We start from the raw sequence: 12025 nt of genomic DNA, 5'->3' as shown, positions 1-12025 counted from the left end.
GGCATTGTCTGCGTCCTGGGAGGGATTTATGGCCTCCACTCATGTGTGTTCTGCCGACTTCACAGCTGGAGCTCAGGCAGCCCTTCTCTTCCCATTTCTTGGCTTTTTAAGGACATTCTGTCTCTGAGCCCGAGCCTGGAAAATGGGATCTTCTGGGCTCAGCTCCAAGCGCAGTGCTCCTGAATTGTCACCTCTGGACTTGCTGGCCCTCCTGCTTGTTGACGTGTCCCACTCGGTGCCTCTTTTGATACCTGCTCTTTGGTGAATGTGTTTGACCTTGAGATGTTAGTAAATGCCGGTGTCCGCAGAGAGAACATGAAGACCTACCAGAATGTTCAGTTCATCAGCGTTTATTAAGCTCCTACTGTATGCTTAGGATAGTATTGTGAGAGTCAGAACATGGTCTTGAAGAATCGCACAGGCTCTCCGGGAGATCAGATAAACTCTTAAGAAAAGGATAATAATGTAAGATGTGATTTCATGCCAAAATTAATTATACAGGTAAGGAATTCCGCAAGAATGCAGAAAAGAGAAAAATGAATGTGAGCTAGAGAAGTTGTAGAAGGCTTGTGTTAGGAGGTTGACACCAAGGAGAAGCTGGATGTCACCTGGTGTGAGAATAAACCAGTGTGTCACAGCTTAAAGGAAAGGCAGGTAGAGCTGAGGACAAGCCAGGCTGGGACTGGAGAGGAAATCAGACATTCTGTGCTTCCCGTTCTGTTTCTTCTTGTTCGACTTCCAAGCAGGAGTCAGTGTGTGTGTGTGTGTGTGTGTGCGTGTGCGCGCGCGTGTGTGCGTGTGTGTGTGTGTGTGTACACTTGCGCACGCGTGCCCTGCCTAGCAGCACATTCCTGAATAGAGAGTCCTGATAGATGCTTGTTTGATTGATTCATTCCAAGCTGATTTTTCTTCTTTCCTCCCAGAGAGACAAGAAGCAAGGGAGCTTTGAGATGTAGGCAGGGCCAGTGTGCAGTTTGTAGGATAATAATTTTTTCTTAAGACTTATTTCCCCCCCACTGTCGTTGATAAAACAATTCCGGCCTTTCTAAGACAGACCTGGAACTTCAGTTGCCTCTTAAAATAGGATGTAAATGTCTGAGGTTGGGGTAAGGTTTTGACATTTCATTAGAAATCGTGAGAGAGAGTGTTCTTTCTCAGTCTGTTTCTTTTACAGCCCTGTGTAGTAGCATACATTTACCCTTGATTGTCTTGATTCTCTGAGCGTTGGTTACTGAATCCCCGTTGTGTGCCTGGCTCTGTGCTAGAGCCCTGGGATGCAAGGACGAACAAGGCCTAGCTTCCTAGTCTCTCTCTCCACTTGCTCCTGTCCAGTAGGAAAGGCAGTTCAGCAGACACAGCCATGCCTGTGAGCTCGGCCCAGGTGAGGACAGTGACCCAGACGATGTGAAGGGGTGCTTCAGAGAGCAGGAGGCGTTTAACGGGCCTGCGGGGAGGATTGGTTCAGTGACCAGACAGGGTGGACAGCAGCGCCCAGGGACGGGACGTGAAACCAGGTGATGTTCAGAGCAGCTGGCACCTGGGGCGGAAGTGTCAGTGGAGATGGCCCAGAGGGAGGCAGCAGCCAGGTTGTCACCTGGGAGAGGACAGTCAGAAGCATGTCGATGTTTTCACTTTGAAACGCACCGTCTAGTATTTGTGAGGCCGAGCTGCCTGTGACTGTGGTGTTCTTAGGCGCGTGCTAACATCCTGGGAGTGCGCTGGGTGAGGCGTCGTCCACACACGCTTCTCTGTCTGGCCCCTTGGGGCTGGGCTCAGCTGCAGGGGCCTCTCAGATGCCTCCATTCCCCTCAGCAGTCAGCCCCTACTCCCCACCACCAGACTCTGAATTGTTTATTCAGTCTTCTTCCCTGTTCAACTGTGAGTTCCTTGAGCTCAGAGGGCTTTCTGTTTACTCCAACCTGAAGCTGCGACTTTAGAGGTGTCGTAGAAATACTTCCTGAATGTGCCTGAGAACCGAGCGGCTGTGCTGGGAGGCCATCGGCTTGGGGAGCCGGTCAGGCCTGTGTGCTGGGCTCTGCTGCACGACTGCGAGGCAGAGGACAGGTCCTGTCTCCAGAAGCCCCCCCTGAACGCGAGGGCCGCCCGGTGCTTGGGGGGGGGCGCAGTGCACGCTAATCCATCCCACCCTGTATGGAGGGACTGCTGAGAGCTTCGGAATTTCCCAGCAAAGGCAATTCTCAGCATGCTAGTGTCAGGGGAGGCCTGCCCAGGAGGCAGGGCTTGACCTTGGCTGGACCTAGGCAGAAAGGAGAGCGTCCCTGTGGAGAGGGCACAGCAAGGCCTGGGGCCGGAGTGGTATGCGTGCAAGTGGCCCTGGAAGTGACTAAGTGAAAGGTATGTGGGGACCTTCACAGCAGGAAATGAAATGGGAAGTCTCCTCCATTTCTCTCTCTGCTGGGTTAGCACACACATGGCACTTTTTGCTACATACAAGTGACTGGTTTGCATATGAAGAAAATATTTCTCTGATTTTTGAGGAAATTGTATTTTTCTCCTATTGTCACAAGGGTAACTGGTTTAGAACAGCAGCTTTTCAAGGGCCCCCACCCTGTCTGTTTGGTTTGCTGTGTGTCGCACCCTGTGTGGTGCCATGTGGGTGCCGAGGAAGTGCTACCTGTGGATATGCAACATACGGGCAAGTGTTGCAGGAAGGAACCGAGGGAACAGATGCTTTCCGCAGGGTTCTGGGCCCTGAAAGAGTCTCCGGTGGTGGTGGCAGCTAGGACTATGGCTGTGCTCCCTGTGCCACCTGTGTTTTATAAGATTGTGCAACAAACACCAGGAAACCCGAAATAAAAGTGGCTTCAACAAAACAGACGACCGTCTCTCTGTTACGTAAACGCAGGCAGGCCAGGCTCTGTGATCGTCAGGGACCCCGCTCCTCTGATTGTGACTGCTCCAGCCCCAGCTGTCACCTCTGCTGTCCAACCGGCAGGAATGGGGGAAGGAAAGGAAAAGGTAAGGACAGTTCCCGGAAATTTCCCACGTCACTTCCGCTTCCCCCCATTGGCTGGCCACACCTGTCTGTAAGGGAGACTGGGAAATGCAGTCCTTTCTCTGATGGGGCGCGTCCCCAGCTTTTCACATCCCGTAGAGAGTTTGAGTTACAATAAACACTCAGTTCAGGATAATGGTTCCCTCTGGGTGGAGAGGCCAACTTCAGTGGTATTTGGAAAGTTTTAGCTGGTAAAATAGATGGGTTTAGGGTTGCTAATGGTCTTATGCTTCATAACTTATATGTGTTATATTCTTTTGTATGTAGCCAATATTACGGGATGCCTTTTAAAAAGCTGAATTAGAATTCATAGGTCTTGCTTCTTCCCTTGGTCTCAACTGCTCACTGAGCAGAGAGAGAGGTTAGAAGCCACCCTGTGGAGATTGTTCCCAAGCGCTGCTGGCTTCCTCTCTCTTTCTTTCTCTCAGTTCTGAACAGTCTTATTTTAAACATCAGCTTTATTGAGGTATAATTTACATAAAGTAAAATGCACCAATTTTAGGTGTATGATTTGAGTTTTGACAAGTGTGCACGCAGGTGGCCCTCACCGCACTGTGAGACATTTCCGATACCCTCAAAGCTTCCCTGTGCCCCGTTCCCAGCCAGTCCCAGCCCAGCGACCCTGGGGCCACCACGGGCCTGCTTTCTGTGGCTCCGACTAGAGTTGAATATAAACGGAATCATACAGTATGTGCTCTTCCGCATCTGGTTTCTTTCTCTCAACGTAGAGTCTTTGAGATTCATCCAAGTTATTGTGTGGATCAGAAGCTCCTTTTCATTTCTGGGTGGTGCTGCGTGGTGTGGACAGGTCCCAGTTTGTTTATCCATTCACCAGGCGATGGGCTGGGGGCTGTTGGAAGCTTTGAGTCATTACGAAGAAAGCTCTTGTGAATATTCTTGTACAAGTCTTGTATGTTTTTATTTCTCTTTGGTAAATGCCTGGGAGTGGAATTGCGAGGTCATATGTGTGAGTAAGTTTAACTTCATAAGAAGCTGCCCAACTGTTTTCCAAAGTGGTTGTACCATTTTACGTACCCATCAGCAGTGTATGAGCGTCCGGGTTGGCTACATATCCTTGCTAACAGTTGGTATTCTCAATCTTTTTAATTTTAGCAATTTTAATGCCTGTGTAATGGTATCTCATAGTGGTCTACATTTCTGTGATGACTAATAATATCGAGCATCTTTTTATGTGCTAACTGTCATTTGCATATATTCTCTTGTGAAGTGTCTGTTCCAATCTTTTGCCCATTTTAATTGTCTAATTAAGTTGGAAGAGTTCTTTAAGTATTCTGGATTTAAGTTCTTGTCAAATATATGTATTGTTAGCATTTCCTCCCAGTCTGTGACTTTGTTTTTTTTTTTCTTGACATTGCCTTTTGAAAAGCAAAAGATTTTAAATTTGATCACACCTATTTATCTTCCTTTTTTCTTTTATAATTCATGGTCTTTGTGGCCTAAGAAGCCTTTGCTTACCCCAAGGTGGAAAGATTTTCTCCTATGTTTTCTTCTAGGAGTTTTATACTGTTGACTTTAATGTTGAGATCTCTGGTTCATTCTTATTTATGTTTGTGTGTCGTATCAGGAGAAGGTCAAGGTTTATTTTTCCCCATGTGGATATGCAGTTGTGCCAGCACCATATGTTCAAGAGATTATCCTATCCCCATTGAATGACTTGTCCCTTTATCAAAAATCAATTGCTTATATGTGCATGGGTCTGTGTCTTGACTCTTCTTTTTTAAAAACTATTTTTTAAACAAAGCTATTGAAGTATATTTACGTATCATAAAACTCCCCCATTTCCAGTGTACAAGTCCGTGATATTTAACGTCACTGAGTAATACAACCTTAAATCAGTTTCAGAGCACTTTTGTCTCCCAAATAAGGTCTTTCGTGACCATTTTACTGTTAGTGTCGCTTCCAGCCCCCGGTAACCACGATAACTTTACTTTTTCTAGATATTTCAAGTAAACGGAATCATACAACTTAGGGTCCCTTGTTACCTGCCACAGTTCACTGAGGCCCATCCATGTTGTCGCACGTGTCAGGGCTTCGTTCCTTTCTATTGCTGAGTAGTGTTTCATCATGAGGATGGACCACGTCTTGTCTGCCAGGTTGCCACCTGACGGACATTTCGGCTGTCTCCATTTGGGCTGACGTGAATCATGCTGCTGAGAACATTTGTGTGCAAGGCTTGTGTGGACGTAAGTTTTCATTCCTCTTGGGTGGAGATCTAGGATGGAATTGCAGTTTTATGTTTCTGGATTCCTCTTAATTTTTTTTCTTTCTAGTCAGCTTTTTTGAAGTAAAATTTACACGCAATAGGATTAATCATTTTTAAGTGTATAATTTGATGAGTTGTACAAATGAGTCATAACTTACGTAACCAATGCTACAATCACAATATAGAAATTTTCCATCACCCCAGAAAGTTTCTTTGTACCCTTTATGTCAGCTCTCTCCCCGAGTTCCAGTTCCTGTCAACCAGCAGTCTGCTCTCTGTCACTAAAGTTCTGTCTTTTAGAAAATTTCAGGTAGATGGAATCATACAGCATGTAGTCTTTTGTGTCTGGTTTCTTTACCATCACAAACATACATACATGGCTACATACATACATACATACATACAGAACCAGGTACTAAATATTTTACTTTGTGAGCGACACACGTTTCTTTCACGTGTCCTCCCCCACCCCTCTCCCCATGCGTTGTATGAATGTGCCACAGCTTGTTTATCCACTGACCACTGTCCAGTTTGGGGCTATTAGGGATAATGCTGCCGTGAACATACGTCTCTGTGTACAGGTGTGCTTTCCTTTTCCTTTAGGTAAATACCTAGGAGTGGAAGGCCTCAGTCACACCTTAGCTGTGTGTTTCAATTTGTAAGAAATTGCCAGATTCTCCAAAATGGTTGCCCACTTTACGTTCCCATCAGCAATGTATGCGCGTTTCAGTTGCTCCACATCCTCGGAAGCACTTGCTATTGTCAGTTTTTAAGTTTAGCCATTCTGATGTGTATGTCATAAAATCTCACTGTACTTTTAATTTGTATTTCCCTAAGGGTGATAATGTCAGGCATATTTTCAGGTGCTTATTGGCCATTTATATATGTTTTGTGAAATGTCTTTTCCAGGCTTTTGCCCGTTTTTAAAATCATGTTGTTTGTGTTTTTATTAGTGAATTGTAAGAACTCTTTATGTATTCTGATTGTAAGTCCTTTATCACATACATGTTTTGCAGATATTTTCTCCCTGCTGATGGCTTGCCTTTCATTTTCTAGACAGTGCCTTTTGAAAGCCAAACGTTTAAAATTTTGATGATGTCCATTTCAGTCAATTTTTTTCCCTTTTATGGTTTATGCTTTTTACATCTTCAGATGTCTTTTCCTCCTCCAAGGTTGCAAAGCTTTTCTTTGATGTTTTCTGTTTTCTTATGGCAGCTTTATCGTTTTTGCTTTATTGTTTAGGTGTGTGTGATGCATACTGAGTTCCTTCTTGTGTATGGTGTAAGGTTGAAGTCCGTTTCCCCCTATGGAGAGCCCATTGTCTCAACACAGTTGTTGTAAAGATTGCCCTTCCCCACAGAATTACCTTGGCTTCTTTGTGAAAAATCAGTTGACTGTGGAAGCATGGGTCTATTTCTGGTCTCTTCTGATTCTTACAGTTTAATTAGGGTTCATAGTTTTCCATCTCTGAGTGAGGCTATAGATATGCCTCAGTCCCCTTCCTGCCTAAAGAGGACACTGCTGATAGCTCTGCCGCTCGTGAGAATGGAAAAGATTGTCTTTCACAGGGTGTTCACGTGAAGACAGGCCTTGGATTTTCAGAAGCCACTGCCGATGGGCTACTGTCGGCCTTTGCTGTACAGGTGCTTCTCCTTGGAGCAGAGCTGTTGTGTGTCTGGTTGCCGCGCTCTGGGTCAGTTTGTCTTTCTGACCACTGCCGGCCTCCCTCAGCTCAGCCTGTGGTTCCCTTCAGCTGGTCAGCAGTCTCTGTGCATTTGGCCCAGCAGCTCCGTGCTGTACTGGAACTGAGGTGGCGGATGGGCTTTAGGCCAGGACCTCACTGTGGATGAGCCTGTCTGACCATTTCTTTTCAGGGTGGCTTGTGCGCAAAGCTGATGGGGTAATTTGAGAAGCTGGGTGCACCACCGTGTGGAGTCCTGGCTCCAGCCTTGATGAGTGTGGAGGGGACCACCCTCGGCCTGCCCTGTGTCGCCCCACACTCTGGCTGCCAGCCTCCCTGAGCACTTGGTCGTTTCTCCCTGTTGTCAGCAAGCACGTCTCTGGATGCAGATTGTCTCAGTGGGATGACTTTGTGACTGCTCTCTGCTCTGTCCTGATGAATCTTTTTTTTTAAAGATTTTATTGGGGAAGGGGAACAGGACTTTATTGGGGAACAGTGTGTGTACTTCCAGGACTTTTTTCCAAGTCAAGTTGTCCTTTCAATCTTAGTTGTGGAGGGTGCAGCTCAGCTACAGGTCCAGTTGCCATTGCTAGTTGCAGGGGGCGCTGCCCACCGTCCCTTGCAGGACTCGAGGAATCGAACTGGCAACCTTGTGGTTGAGAGGACGCACTCCAACCAACAACTGAGCCATCCAGGAGGCAGCTCAGCTCAAGGTGCCGTGTTCAACCTTAGTTGCAGGGGGCGGAGCCCACCATCCCTTGCGGAACTCGAGGAATTGAACCAGCAACCTTGTAGTTGAGAGCCCACTGGCCCATGTGGGAATCGAACCAACAGCCTTCGGAGTTAGGAGCATGGAGCTCTAACCGCCTGAGCCACCGGGCCGGCCCCTCCTGATGAATCTTTACTGGATTGTGGGGTTTCTGGGGTGTCAGCGAGCCCCTGACTTGGTGGTTTCAAGTGCCACATGGCCGTGTTGTGTGCACAGCTCCCGGCTCCATGCGTATGTTCTTCATCGGATGCTTGTTCTCGCCTGCAAGGCGAGGGTTTCTTGGTTGTTGGAGGGGTAGCTAAGGAATTGAGGAATGTCGGTTTTGTTGGTGTTCGGTGAGGTCAAGGAGTCATGGGGGTGCAACTTGCTTTCCCCTCACGTGGCCACTGTACACCATGGATTCACCTGAAATCTCTGAGACTGTCAGAGCGCAAGCCAGCTGATGGAATCCTTGGAAGGTTAAGGAAGGGGCTGCGTTTCGAAGAGCCCTGCACCGCTCTGCCTGCAACAGTTTGTCCTCTGACCTCGCGGCAGCCCGAAGACCCTAAGGGCGGCCCCAGAAACGCTCAGTTGTGCAGGACGCGAATCGCTGCCACAGTCGACGGTCTCCTCGGCCTTCACGAGACATAGTGATGTGCTGTGTTGGTCAAGTACCTCGCCGTGGCAGTTGGGAAAGGGCTGTGGATGATTTGAATCTGAGCGACAGTAAAAATAGTATTGTTCCCCGGTTCTCTGGATCTCTAGACCTTCAGTCAAGTGGTCTGTGCTTCATGAGAAGAGACGAATGTCTTTGGGAACCATCCGATTGAGGCTGTGGAACCAGGGTCTCTGAACTCGGGCTTCTTGCCCCCCTGTCTGCCGTGTGTGCGGGCATCTGCTTCCAGACTGGGGGCTTGGAAGCTTTTAAAAAGCTCCTCATTCATTTCCCTTACTTTCAAAGTAGGGCTTTTTGCCCTGGACTGTATGATTCTGGACATTCGGGGAGCGTGGTGATGAGGTGCTCTGTTCTCCGTTTCCTCTCGGAGCGCTGACTGCACTGGGCTTGGAGAAAGCTTGGCTCCAGTGCGGGTGGGGAGAGGCTCCGGGTGGTCATAGCTGGGGTGTGAGGCAGTTTGGGGTCACGCCAAGTGCTTTCTCAGTAACTCCGATCTTTACCTTTGAAAGGCATGCAGTGGGTAGGCGTTTCTCCGTCTTAGTTTGTCTCTTTTTTCATTTTGCCACAAGACAGAGTTGTATCACACATCTCCAAAACGAGTAAAATGGCATTTCAGCTTCTTGTCTTTATAGACTCTCTGAACTTTAGGAAAGATCATTCTGGTCCCTTTTCATTAATAATGAAAACCAGGGGGCAATAAAATGTTCTTAACGCGAGCCTGGCAGGAACCGGGAGCGGTGCGGGGGTGAAGGGCGCGGCTGGCAGGGAGCCACAGGTGTTTCTTGGGGCTTGAGGAGGTCAGAGCCGCTGTGGGAGAGGTCCTGGTTCTCGGACCCCCAAACTGCCCGCACCTGTTCAGCCTCGACCCCCAGAATGACAGGCTTCAGTCTCGAGGCTTCATTTCCTGCGTGTTCGCAGGAAGGAAGGCTCCAGCACACACTCTGGCTTCTGGTCCAGTTTTGAGTTGCATCGGCTTTCCTGTAAGCTATTTAGTGAGTATTTGAGAATTAGTGGTGAATATAATATCCTGGACATGTGCCCATTTTGGAGGTGCTCTCGGGATTTTGACAGTGCAGACGGATGTGCTGGTGGCGGGTTAAAGCCCCTCTGAGCAGTGGAAAGGTTGTGCAGTAGCTTCGCTGTTTCTTCCTGAAAATGGACTTACACTAGACGTTGGCGTTTGCATCAAGGTGCTCTGAGCAGAGGAGGCCAGGACGAGGGAAAGAGCCTGGGACTCAGAGCTTCCTGGCTGGGTTTAAAAAGTGGTGGTTGCTTGTCTCAGGCAGATTCACAGATTCGTGTGGGATGGGATGTTACTACAGGTGGAAGCCGCAGGGCTCCCCTCTGGAGGTGGCTTGTTGCAGTGAACCCTGCGTGTCACTGCACAGCTTGGGGGGGAGTGGGGAGGTCCTGGCTCTCTGTAACCCCAACCCCAGCGCCCATAATGGCGCAGATCGATACATTTACATAACTATGGAAACCATCTGCATGCCACAAACCCCACAGGCAGAGTCAAAAGAAAACTAAACTGGGAAAGAGTTTTGTCACTCCTGTTGTAGACAACGGGCCAGTGTCCCTGGTGTGTAAAAAGTTTCTATGAATTGATAAGGACATTGATTTTAAAATGGAGTAGGAAAGTACGGTTCATATGCTGTAAACTGAAAAGGAAATGCAGATGAAAGGGCGCTCAGGCCTCATTTATAATAAGATAAACGCAAATTAAAGCTAGAGTGAAGTACTGTTTTTCCACGCTTGTATTGGCAGAAATCTCCGGGTGTGATTAACCCCTTGTGGTGGAGTGGCTGTGAGTGTACCTGGCTGGTGGGGGTGAACTGGTTCAACCCTGGGGAGCAGTTTCTGTCCAAATTGCAAATGCATACACCTCTGACCCAGCCTCCCAGGAATGCACAATGACAGATGTACTTGTGCGTCCGAGTCCATGTGAGACGACATGACCACTGACGGCTGGCAGCACTGTGTGAAATAGTAACACACTGGAATCATCGAAACGTCCATCAATAGGGAATTGGTTCAATGGAATCTTAAGCAGCCACAGAAAAAGAAGAATGAGAAATAGGGAGAAAGGAGAAGGAAAATAATACATATCTGTGTTGCCTTATATGTGCGTAAAAATTCTCCAGCAGGATAAACAAGAAACTCTGAAGAGTGGCTATTGGTGGAGGAGGGAGCCTGTTTGCCCTAGACTGTCATAAGCTACGTGATTTGAAAACTGTAACAGCAAAAAAACGGGAGTTGAGAGCTGTGGGAGAGGCCACCTGTTGGTTACAGTTGTGCAGGAGACTCAGACGGGGCTGGGTGACAATGGGAAACTCACATGCAATCCGCGGGCAGGGTGTGGGGAGGGGCGGGGTGGGGTGGCCACGGCGACACTCTTCCTCTGCCCCCTGAGAGCTCCATTCAGCAGCTCGGGGAGGAGCAAGCATCTCCTTTGCCCCCTTGGGCTCCCCCAAGTTGGGCTGCATGCCAGCAGCCCCTCCTCCCTGTGCGCCTACATCCTACCACTGAGCTTTGAGTACCATCCCTCCCCGCTCTCCTTCGGTCATGCAACACCAGGACAGGACAAGTACCTCGGGAGCTTGCAGGCCAGGGGAGAGGTGAAGGCTGAAGCACACAGGTGTTGGTCCTAAAATTCCTTCCTCAGCTTCGCTTGGCTGAGAGGTGCTCCTGTCGGGTTCCGTGGATGCTGCTGTTCTTCCTTCTTCACCTTTTCTCTCCCAAATTCCCTTCCAGATCCCAGTTGCTCATCACAGCAGCGTGCCTCGGGTGGGTGCCTTCTGGTTCACTTTCTATGGGCACTGTGGTCTGATCCCACAGACTGGTCGGTGCCCCACAGAGCCGGCGGTTCTGGAAACAGTGGCCCATGCCCCCCAATAGCAGATCCCTTGAGAGGAGGCAGAGCGCCACCCGGGTGGGCTGGACATGGCAGCTCTAGGTGGACATTCGAAATGGAGACCGTGCTTTCCCAGGCGCCTCACAGAGTCGCTGCGACATCAGATAAGATTCCAGCCATGGAAGCGCTGCAGACAGTGCACGGGAGCGATTAGAAAACTCTCCTCTGCTCCTGTGGAAGCAGCATTTCCTCCCAGAGTTGGGGGGAGCTTGTGTGTGGGGGCGCTGGGCCATGAAGATTGGCAGCGCATGCCCGGGGCTCCCCCACCCAGCAGCACATCCTGCCCTGACATTCCCGTCCTGGGGTCCCACTCCCTCTCCCCTACGTGGCCCCTTGCAGTAGCGTCTTCCCCGTGTTCCTCCCCCATAGCCTGACCTCGAGGCTCCCGCTGTTCCCCCAGGAGAGAGCTCACCACTCACTCTGCCCTCAGTCCTTCGGTGACCCCACTGCTTGTGTGAAACGACGTTGGGGTTCCTTGGACACCCTGCCCACCTGGCCCTGCCTTTCCCACCTCTTTCCCGCCCAGCCCACTCTCCACTGCCCCCCAGGCTGACTTGGCCCCTCTCTGTTCCTGTGGCTCTCTTGGCCAGCAGTAGCCCGCTGGCTTGGTCAGGCCCAGGGGCTCCCCCATCCGCTCTGGCCGCCTGCTCTCCTTTGAGCACAGGTCAGCTGTACTCACCTGCCTTTCACCTGTTCGTCCCCGGCCTGGAGCTCTGTCCTGGGGACCCCGCAGGTCTCAGCAAGCACCCTGCCCTGCCGTCCCCCCTCT

General features: G+C 49.6%; 1 protein-coding gene across 5 annotated transcripts in view; it reads left to right on the top strand.

The window, feature by feature from the left end:
• The window catches only part of PEX14 (peroxisomal biogenesis factor 14), a 125957-nt gene that overhangs the window by 102665 nt on the left and 11267 nt on the right, over window positions 1-12025 (top strand). The window lies entirely within an intron of this gene.

Source organism: Rhinolophus sinicus, linkage group LG06, assembly GCF_036562045.2.
Source record: "Rhinolophus sinicus isolate RSC01 linkage group LG06, ASM3656204v1, whole genome shotgun sequence".
Lineage (NCBI taxonomy): Eukaryota > Metazoa > Chordata > Mammalia > Chiroptera > Rhinolophidae > Rhinolophus > Rhinolophus sinicus.
The sequence above is the reverse complement of the archived record's forward strand: the minus strand, read 5'-3'. Positions and strand labels throughout refer to the sequence as shown.